Source organism: Nansenia antarctica (assembly GCF_963989245.1).
Source record: "Nansenia antarctica genome assembly, chromosome: 7".
In the NCBI taxonomy this organism is placed as follows: domain Eukaryota; kingdom Metazoa; phylum Chordata; class Actinopteri; order Argentiniformes; family Microstomatidae; genus Nansenia; species Nansenia antarctica.
The window spans coordinates 22,783,543-22,793,970 of NC_137677.1; the positions used below are offsets into that span (position 1 = coordinate 22,783,543).

Consider the following 10,428-nt stretch of genomic DNA (forward strand, 5'->3'; position numbering starts at 1 on the left):
GGGGGCGGAAGTCTAAACAGCTGTAGCTTCACAGTTAGTTCCTGAGGGAACGGGCTAAGTCCCTGAATATGCGGTATGCCATGTTCAGGGACTTAGAAGATACAGTATGCCGTGTTCAGGGACTTAGAATATGCGGTATGCCGTGTTCAGGGACTTAGAATAGGCGGTATGCATAATACATAACACATGTATAGGATACAGAGATACACTTAATTTCTATCTGAATATTCAGCTATGCTATTCAGCTATGCTGCTGAATATTCAGATAGAAATTAAGTGTATCTCTGTATCCTATATTCAGCTACGCTGCAGCTTCAGCTCATACCTAGCGAGCGGCTACACAGTCCGTAGGGTCGTAGTGGAGTGTAATGGATTGTAACTGAGCCAAAGCTGTCCCAGGTGTAAGGGAGGCAGGGGGGGTCAAGGGTCAGCCGTGTGAAGTAGCAGGAAGAGTGATCTTGGCAATGACAGCGAGGTCAGGAGTTCACCTCGCGGGTAGGGACGTTGCCCCGGTGTTAAGGCTGGGTCGAAGGGTCGTGGGTCGAAGGGTCGTGTACAGTAAGGCCGTTACAGAGATGAATGTGACTCATAACTCTCTGAAATTATGCACACAGAAGGGACCGCCAAGCCAAGCCGTTATCTTCAACAATCTGCTTTCTCTATCTCTTATCTGGTCCTCTGTGGCTCAGTTGGTAGAGCATGGTGTGTTGTTATTATAGTACATAACATTGGTTCCGCCCTATGTTGTTGTACCCGGACCGGGGGACCGGGGTTAGAGCGACAGAGTGTCTGGAAGACGGATGTGCAACGTGTGATTAAAAGCCAGTTAAGAAACCCCTGCCTGTTTATTCCTAGTTAGGAATACTGGAAACAACAAACATAACACATGGTATTTATTTCTCTGATCTTCCTTCTTCCTCTCTCCCCATGTCCCCCCCCCTCTCTCTCTCTCTCTCTCTCTCTCTCTCTCTCTCTCTCTCTCTCTCTCTCTCTCTCTCTCTCTCTCTCTCTCTCTCTCTCTCTCAGGGTAAGTTCATCCAGACCATGCAGTATGGAGGACACTGGTACGGGCTGTCTCGTGAGGCCATAGAGGAGGTGGCCAGGGAGGGCCTGGCCTGCTGTGTGCACATGGAGCTGGAGGTACACACACACACACACACACACACACACACACACACACACAAAGTGTATGTGTGGAGCCATGACCTGACCTGAAAAGGGCCAGTAGCTAACACCATGTCCAAGTTGAAAAGTTCTTGTTGTATTAAACGTGCGTGTGCGTGTGTGTGTGTGTGTGTGTGTGTGTGTGTGTGTGCTGCGTCCTCTCAGGGTGTGTTCAGTCTGAAGAACAGCTACTTTGAGCCGTGCTACGTCCTCCTGATCCCCACAGACCAGGAGCAGTACGCCCAGCGCCTGCGGAGCCGGGGCCTCTACACCCAGGCCCAGATAGACAGCGTCGCGGCCCGCATAGGCCTCTACGCCAGGGTCAACAGGGAGCGCCCGGGCTTCTTCGACAACGTCATCGGCTGTGGTACGTAGGCTACTCACTTCTGGATAATCCCAAACTCAACAGCTTCTGTAGTATTTTTACCTTCTGAAAAGGATGGCTAGGACTGGTGATATCAAGCGAAAGGTTCTTTATATACAGATTCTGCAGACAGACACTTCTGATCACTTTCTTTTCTATAAAACAAGCTATTAGATGTTCACTTTCAATTCAATGTACAATTCGCATTTCTCAAAAAACAAACTGTCAACTCATATGACGTTTTGCTGCAAGACATTCTAGAACCTGTTGTTCTACCCATTCTGAGCTAATACGACAGAAATGTAGGCTACTTCTTTTTAACTATCTTAACGATAAATAATAACTCTTAACTGTCAATCAATTATGTAACATATTAATCAATCTCTTCTAACAATCATGTAACATATTAATCAATCTATTTTAACTGTCAATCATGAAACCTATAAAGTTACAACAGCTTTGGTGTCCTATGCTGTGATGTCCATGTAGGGGAGAGCACACGTTATGGAACCCTAACGAATTACTAAACGGAGGGAACTAATTACTAAACGGAGGGAACGAATTACTAAACCGAGGGAACAAATTACTAAACCGAGGGAACGGATTCACACATCAAATAATTTTTTTCTACCATATGACCCCAGGGGGGCTCCGTACAGATGAATAGATCAGAACAGAGGAAGAAAATCAAAACACATAAACATAAGAAAGGAGGATGATATTCCAACAGTAAGAACAAGTGAGGACTGTAGAGGCTAACGGAAGGTAAGAAATAAAAATAGCTAAAATAAAATGTGATTGGATGATGAATAATTTACATTTTGTTATTTTAGCGGAAATAACATGAAGAAATATACTACGAGTCATCAATGGAGAATGGTACAATACTAAATGACGCATCACATACATGTAGCGTGTTCAAATAAATATGCTCTCATTAATCCAACATAACATTGCTCTAAATATTGTTCCTGCTTCTCCTCCTCCTCTGGACCCCATTGGCTGACAGTTCTGCTGCTGGTGCTGGAATTATGAGTAGAACAATATATGCTATTCTTCCACTGAATAAATACTCATGTTTTATGTATTGGACATTACCTGCGTTCTCTCTCTCCAGCGCCTCCACCTTGTGGAGCAGTTCTGTCTTGGTGACACTCAGCTCCTCCTCGCTGGCCATCGCTCTGGTCGCCATGGCTGACATCATGTTTCTAAGCGCCTGTAGCTCAGCCCAGATGTCCGGGTGGTGGTGGGGTCAGAGGGGTCACCTCCGCTCTCTCCCTGAGCCCATGCCCCAGACAGGCAGAACAGCAACACCAGCAGAGCCACAGACACCCTCATTCTGAAATTATGTGGTCTTTGAGGCTCTGTCCCCCTCCTTATATACACACTGACACACACACATACAAGCACACACACACACACACACACACACACACACACACACACACACACACACACACTCACACGTCTTGTGAGCCACTGCATGAGAATTTAACATGTGTTTCTGACAGAATAACAGAAAAACACCAAGAACATCCTTATCAAAGTGGGAGAACTGCCAGTTATGAGCTAACGGCAGGTATCTAGTGGACTAGCAGGTGAACTCAGGTGAACTGAAATTTGAAACTCAGGTGAACTGTATTTGGTATACGAGTGAATCAATGAATTAGACATATACATAAGTTTAAAGCATCAAAATCCTGTTTATTTTAGCTACACAGACCAACAGATCACACAATGTACCTAACCTAATGTTACACTAACCCTCCCCACCCTCCCCTACCCACCCAAATATCCGTGGTCAAAATAATAAACAGACCATCAGTTTAACATAAAGTCACAAGTGCCATCTAAAATGGTAACAATAAACCCATTGGTCTCAGGATACCTCTAAGCCTACTACTTCTTCTGCTTCTTCTCTTTCAGCCAGTTGCTGAGACAAACTAACCTGTTTACATTTTCAGAGCTCAAGGCTGCACTATGTTGGGACAGAAGTGGCAGGGCTGGCCAAATTCAACAACAAAAAGTGAGATTAAAATGCTTTTAAAAAGTTAATGCGTTCTTTTTTCTGTAATTAATTAATCGAAATTAACGCGTTAAAGTCCCAGCCCTAATAATAACATGAAACAATAAATGAATCATATGTATATGTATAATAAAATGAAACATACAATGAAAAATATGGATATATATAATAACATGAAACAATAAAATGAATAATATGTATATATATAATAACATGAAACAATAAATGAATAATATGTATATATATGTAGATATATATATAATATAATACAATAAATGTATAATATGGATATATATATTATATAACACTAAACAATAAATGAATAATATGTATATATATATATATAGATATATAATAACATGAAACAATAAATGAATAATATGTATATATATATATATAATAACATTAAACAAGAAATGAATAATATGTCTATATATAATAACATGAAACAAGAAATGAATAATATATATATATATAATAACATTAAACAATAAATGAATAATATGTCTATATATAATAACATGAAACAAAGACAAACATAAAAAGGAACAGAGCAAGACGTTATAACTAGAACATTCTTATCAAACATGGACCAGAGCCAGGTATGACCTAACTAACACACATACACACACACACACACACACACACACACACACACACACACACACACACACACACACACACACACACATGCACGCACATGCACACGCACACCCTTGTGATCCACTGCATGATAATTTAACATGTGTTTCTGACAGAATAACACAATATGAATATAGAGTTAGTGTATAATGTCATTTAACTGACGGTTTCATCCAAAGCATGCATGTACAGTGGGGGAAATAAGTATCGAACACATCACCATTTTGTCTAGTAAATGTATTTCCAATGAGCCTATTTAAGTGAAATTTACACCAGACTTTGGTATTAACTCAAACAATCCAGACAAAAAAAAATCTAAACATTTAAGTCCATATGTAAAGTGGAATGAAACAGGAAAAAAGTATTGAACACACGAACTGAAATTAATTCAATACTTAGTGGAGAAGCCTTTGTTTCTAATGACAGCTTCAGCTTCCTCTACACAGATTGTCTAAATCTTGAAGATTAAGGGGCCCTCTTGTGAATCTGGATCTTCAGATGTGGTCTGTGAGGCTCTGTCCCCCTCCTTAAAAACATACTGACACACACACACACGCACACACAGCTCTTGTCCTTGTAAGAGAGTTATGAGTTAAACAACCACTTAGTAACCAAACTAGTAATGAAACAACATGGTCAGAGATGTAACTGCCTGCCATCTCTCTCTCTCTCTCTCTCTCTCTCTCTCTCTCTCTCTCTCTCTCTCTCTCTCTCTCTCTCTCTCTCTCTCTCCTCTCTCTGTCTCTCGTGTGTGGTATAACTGGTATAAAGTCCTGATGGATATTATTATTGTTGTTGTTATTATTGTTTTTATTGTTATTGTTATTATTATTAATAATAAGAAGAATATTGTTCATGATGTGATCATCATTCCTCTTGTCAACATTTCCCTTTCAGAGTTTCAAACTCATTGAAACACTCTGGTAGAATATTAACATGGCAGTAACGTATTTACCCTGGTAGAATATTAACATGGCATTTCCATATTTACACAAGTACGTCATTGTTAGACTACGTCTGTTCTGCAGTTTCCTATGAGGTTTTTTTTCTATAGAGAACAATCCATCAGTATACAATATGTCTGTCTGTGGTGCTGTAAATATCAGAATAAAATGAATTCTAACAACAGTATGTTTCCATCCTTGAGAGAGAGAGAGGGAGGGAGGGACAGAGGAGAGAGAGAGAGAGAGAGAGAGAGAGAGAGAGAGAGAGAGAGAGAGAGAGAGAGAGAGAGAGAGAGAGAGAGAGAGAGAGAGAGAGAGAGAGAGAGAGAGAGAGAGAGAGAGAGAGAGAGAGAGAGAGAGGGGAGGGAACCGTAACACTACCCTTGACACTGGCCTTATATGACTATGAAAACCTTAAGCACACAGCCACTTTATTACTGAACTATCTATTATTACTAGTTGCACCACTAGTGTATCCTGTCTTACCTGTAATATTGTCACCTTTATCTTGTATTATGCCTATTGCCTTATTGTTGTGCTGCAATGTCAGGAACCGAAGCCAAATTGTATTCTCTTACACGTGTAATGTAGCGTAACAATAAACTTGAAACATTCATGGCTTTTCTACTGGTTAGATGACGAACTGCGCTTAGCACTTGTCAATGACACTAAGGTTGAATCTAATCTAATCTAAAAGAAAATACATGATTTAGGATAATAAATACAAAGGAAGATATCTGTTTTAAGTGTAACACAACCAATTGTGTGTATATGTTAAAATTCCCATGTGATAAAATCTACATTGGTAAAACCAAACATAGGCTACACACACACACACACACACACACACACACACACACACACACACACACACACACACACACACACACACACACACACACACACACACACACTAGTAGTAGTAGGTTAATGTATATCATATTCAGTTTTGTAATCATTAACAAAATGGACATTGTATGAGTTAACTAACTCCAGAAGATGGCAGTAATGCAACGCAAGGATGCACGCGGCCGTTAAACCCAAAAGAAGAAGAATAGAATTATGAAACGCGCGGCGATGACGTCATCAAAACCCGACAGTGTTTGTGTTTTTGTCAGAGCAGCATTTTCATTCATTTTCATCTGATCAAAGGTTGATTCCATTCTCCTTATGCAAGACAGCGTATGCATCTCGACGCTCCCGGAGTGTGATTAAATAAAGCATCGCGTCGCAGGTAAGGACAACTAAGATATTAGCCAGATGAATAATAACTTTAACTGGCCAAAGGCAAATGCGTTGGTTCTTTTGTAGCCTATTCTAGTAGCGTCCAGTATGGCGCATGTTAGCCCCGGTGTGTGTGTGTGTGGAACTAGAGGCCCTAAAGGCCACATGCACTAACATACACCTTTTACTGTATGTCACATGTTATTTATTCATGTTAGCCCCGGTGTGTGTGTGGAACTAGAGGCCCTAAAGGCCACATGCACTAACATACACCTTTTACTGTATGTCACATGTTATTTATTCATGTTAGCCCCGGTGTGTGTATGGAACTAGAGGCACTAAAGGCCACATGCACTAACATACACCTTTTACTGTATGTCACATGTTATTTATTCATGTTAGCCCCGGTGTGTGTGTGGAACTAGAGGACCTAAAGGCCACATGCACTAACATACACCTTTTACTGTATGTCACATGTTATTTATTCATGTTAGCCCCGGTGTGTGTGTGGAACTAGAGGCCCTAAAGGCCACATGCACTAACATACACCTTTTACTGTATTTCACATGTTATTTATTCATGTTAGCCCCGGTGTGTGTGTGGAACTAGAGGACCTAAAGGCCACATGCACCTTTTACTGTATGTCACATGTTATTTATTCATGTTAGCCCCGGTGTGTGTGTGGAACTAGAGGCCCTAAAGGCCACATGCACTAACATACACCTTTTACTGTATTTCACATGTTATTTATTCATGTTAGCCCCGGTGTGTATGGAACTAGAGGCCCTAAAGGCCACATGCACTAACATACACCTTTTACTGTATATCACATGTTATTTATTCAGATCTGTTTAGGAAGAAATAACGTAATGTAATGTTGTGTCATCGCAGGACCTCGTTGTATTAGACTAATCACATTGAACCTTGTATTAGAACCCTCCCCAGGTTGCTAGGTAACAGCCCTCCCCAGGTTGCTAGGTAACGCCCCTAACCAGTTAGCAGAAGCAGGCAGCTATCCACCCTCTTTAGCTACGTTAGCTGCAGCTATGACAAACAAACCAGGTCATGCAAATTGTCCTGTAAAGCATCTTGTGTCCTTCATAAAGAGTTTGGTTTTAACAACCGAGGTCCATCCCAAGTCAGTCCCGATTTTCCAATGTGCAGCTGACTGTATTATTATGAATGAGGCACAATCAATTCTGCATTTCCAGGAAGGACTTGATACGCGCAGCAACTCCTCCTATTCAAGACCCAGCTGCAGTTACAACAGCCAATCAACCAACAGTAAGTAACTGGATTGAGACATGAAATTAAACACATTTGATCATTTCGTTGCTAGGTAACGCTAGCTAACTCTAGCTAGCTGATAACAATGGCGGATGCTAGTCGCGGTGGACTAACCAACACAGCAAGCAGTTCTTTACCAAAGCAAGTTCGGGGGCCAGGTTTTGCACGCTTGGTTGTTACACAAGTAACCAGCTTGTTGTCGAAGCACAAACTGGTTAGAACGAGGCTAGGATTTAGCCAGTATGATTTGAAGCCTGTGTGCTGACTTATTTAAGCTGTAGTGGTTTTATATCATGTTATACTGAGAAATGTAAGTCTCTCTGAAGTAGGGGCGAAATCTAGCACTCAAGGAAGGCCCATTTCCTTCCTGAAAGGGATGTGCCAAGATCTGTGGCGCAGTGAACAATTCTGACTATGGACAAGGCCCATAACTTATGTAATCACAGATTTGTATAATATGATTGGTTCCCAAGAATAGTGACCACATGACCAAGGACAGTTCTATAAATATGAGTCCCACCCATCGTTGGGGGCTTTTTGCTTCCTGCTTGCTTCTTGCTGCTGCGCTCATGTAAACTTGGCATAATAAAAGGCCTCTTTGGAGACAATTGATCTAAGCTCTTTTTGTAAGTTCTACTAAATCTATTAAGAATCAATTATATCCACAACAAAGCAGTATCACATACGTACTGTTATACTGAATATCAGCACGGCTATGATTCGGTCGTTAGGGGTGTAACGATACATCGATTCACATCGATGCATCGATTCATTGACTAACGATCTGATTACATCGACGCAATGTAAAAACATCGATCTATATCGTCATCTTAAAGATACACCTTTATTTTGAAATGGCACATTCTGCGTGACTGTCACCATTATATATGAGTTGCCTCTACCAAATCCGTCTAAAAAAGTCACGAGGAAAGTCCTGTCTTTCGCTTTTTAGCTTGAGGTGCGCTTGTTTTGGAATTCCATTCGCTGCAGCGGCCGCGCTCACCCCGCCCCCGTCCAGTTTCTCAACTGGATTGGACAGCGCCTTCGCCTGTCTGGGGGACATCGCTTGGCCGCGCAGTTTTGTTTCATAGGACATTAATGTTTTAAAGCTGAATATCTCTTGTTTGTGAGACTAGTGAACGGGTCTATTTTTCTTTTTGTAACAGAAGAATACTGTATAATACAATATGATTTAAATGCTGGATACCTGGAAGAGCTCACAAATAAAATGGTCAAATCATATTGATTGATTGATTGATTGAAAACCTTTATTGTCCCCAATGGGGAAATTTTGTTGTCAAACAGCTCAGTTAGGGCAGAAAACATTCAATACAGAAAACAGAAAACATTCAATAAAATACATAAAACAGTGCAGGCTCAATAAGTAAAAAGTTCCAAGTTCCAAAGTTCCAGCTCCAGGTCACCCCCACCCTGCAGGGCCTGGTTGTAGAGTCGGAGTGCAGCTGGAACAAAGGACTGTCCAAATCTTTTTGTACTTTGACGGGGGAGAACAAATCTGTGGCTGAACTTGCTCCTCATCCCCGCCAGCTCGCAGTACATCGGGTGGGAGGGATTGGCCAGCATGGCCGCCAGTTTTTTCCCCATCCTCTGTTCTGCCACCACCTCTAGGCTGTCCAGCCCGGTCCCCACCACAGAGCTGGCCTTTTTCACCAGTTTGTTTAGCTTCGCAGCATCCCTGGCACAGAAGTTTCCACCCCAGCAGGCCACGGCGAAGAACAGAACGCTGGCAACCACCGACTGATAAAACATTTGCAGCAGCTTGTTGCAGACACCGAAAGACCTCAGCCTTCTCAGGAAAAACAGTCTGCTCTGCCCTTTCCTGAGAAGAGCCTCGGTGTTGTCAGTCCAGTCCAGTTTGTTATTAATTTGTACTCCCAGGTACCTGTAGGAGTCCACCCTCTCGACTTCCACCCCCTTGATGGTGATGGGGGCTGGGGTCCTTCTCTTCCTCCTAAAATCCACCACCAACTCCTTTGTTTTGCTGGTGTTAAGCAAAAGGTAGTTGGTGTCGCACCACTGCACAAAGCTCTCCACCAGGGCCCTGTACTCCTCATCCCTGTCGTCTGTGATGTAACCGACGATAGAGGAGTCATCAGAAAACTTCTGCAGGTGGCACTGGTCGGAGCTAAACTGGAAGTCGGAGGTATAGAGGGTGAAGAGAAAGGGTGACAGAACAGTTCCCTGGGGGGCACCGGTGTTGCACACCACCACCTCAGACTGACAGCCCTGCAGTCTCACATACTGACGCCTGTCTGTGAGGTAGTTGTGGATCCAAGCCGTCAGGGAGTCCTCCACACACATCACTGCTAGTTTGTCAGCCAGCAGTGATGGCTTGATAGTGTTAAATGCACTGGAGAAGTCGAAGAACATGGTCCTCACCATGCTCTGTGGCCTCTCCAGGTGTGTGTAGGCCCTGTGCAGCATGTAAATGATGGCATCCTCCACCCCCATGCTCTCCTGGTATGCAAACTGCCGGGGGTCCAGGAAGTCCTTCACCTGGGGCTTAAGGTGTTGCAGCACTAGCCTAGTTGTTCTAGTTGTTTTTGTGAGTTGATAATTGTGTTAGATTGGCATATGATATCGCGTCATATCGATCATATCGTCATATCGAATCGAAATCGTATCGTGACTGACATTGTGATATCGTCAAACATTGTATCGTCATACAAACAAATCGATATAATATCGTATCGTGATGAAGCTGGTGATTTACACCCCTATCGGTCGTAGGTATGAGGCAGCAGAGTCTAATGTCT

At 42.3% G+C, this 10,428-nt stretch overlaps 1 pseudogene across 1 annotated transcript in view; it reads left to right on the forward strand.

Moving 5' to 3' along the window:
- LOC308162488 (leucine-rich repeat and guanylate kinase domain-containing protein-like) overlaps nucleotides 1-1,539 on the forward strand; it is a 34,723-nt pseudogene extending 33,184 nt beyond the window's left edge. Inside the window, exons 13-14 of the transcript in view lie at nucleotides 1,027-1,140; nucleotides 1,330-1,539. The product of the transcript in view is annotated as a leucine-rich repeat and guanylate kinase domain-containing protein-like (transcript). The remainder of the gene's footprint in view (nucleotides 1-1,026; nucleotides 1,141-1,329) is intronic.
- The last annotated feature ends 8,889 nt before the right edge of the window (nucleotides 1,540-10,428 follow it).